Here is a 210-nt window from a genome sequence, read left to right as displayed (position 1 = left end):
TGACGGCTAGAGTGAGGAACGGCCGGCGGGCTGAGTGAGAGGAGGCCGGTGAGCTTGAGAATGGCGCGGCCGGCGGATTTGACGAAGGAGTCAAACAAAGCGGATATCATCCTCTTTTGGAAGGCCAAACAAAGTAGTTTCACTTTCACAACGAAACAGTGTCTCCACGGCATGGCGGCGGCGGCAACAACAATACTACAGTGAGAATAA

Source organism: Sinocyclocheilus grahami, unplaced genomic scaffold, assembly GCF_001515645.1.
Source record: "Sinocyclocheilus grahami isolate Dianchi unplaced genomic scaffold, SAMN03320097.WGS_v1.1 scaffold809.1, whole genome shotgun sequence".
Lineage (NCBI taxonomy): Eukaryota > Metazoa > Chordata > Actinopteri > Cypriniformes > Cyprinidae > Sinocyclocheilus > Sinocyclocheilus grahami.
Note: the sequence above shows the minus strand (reverse complement) of the source record.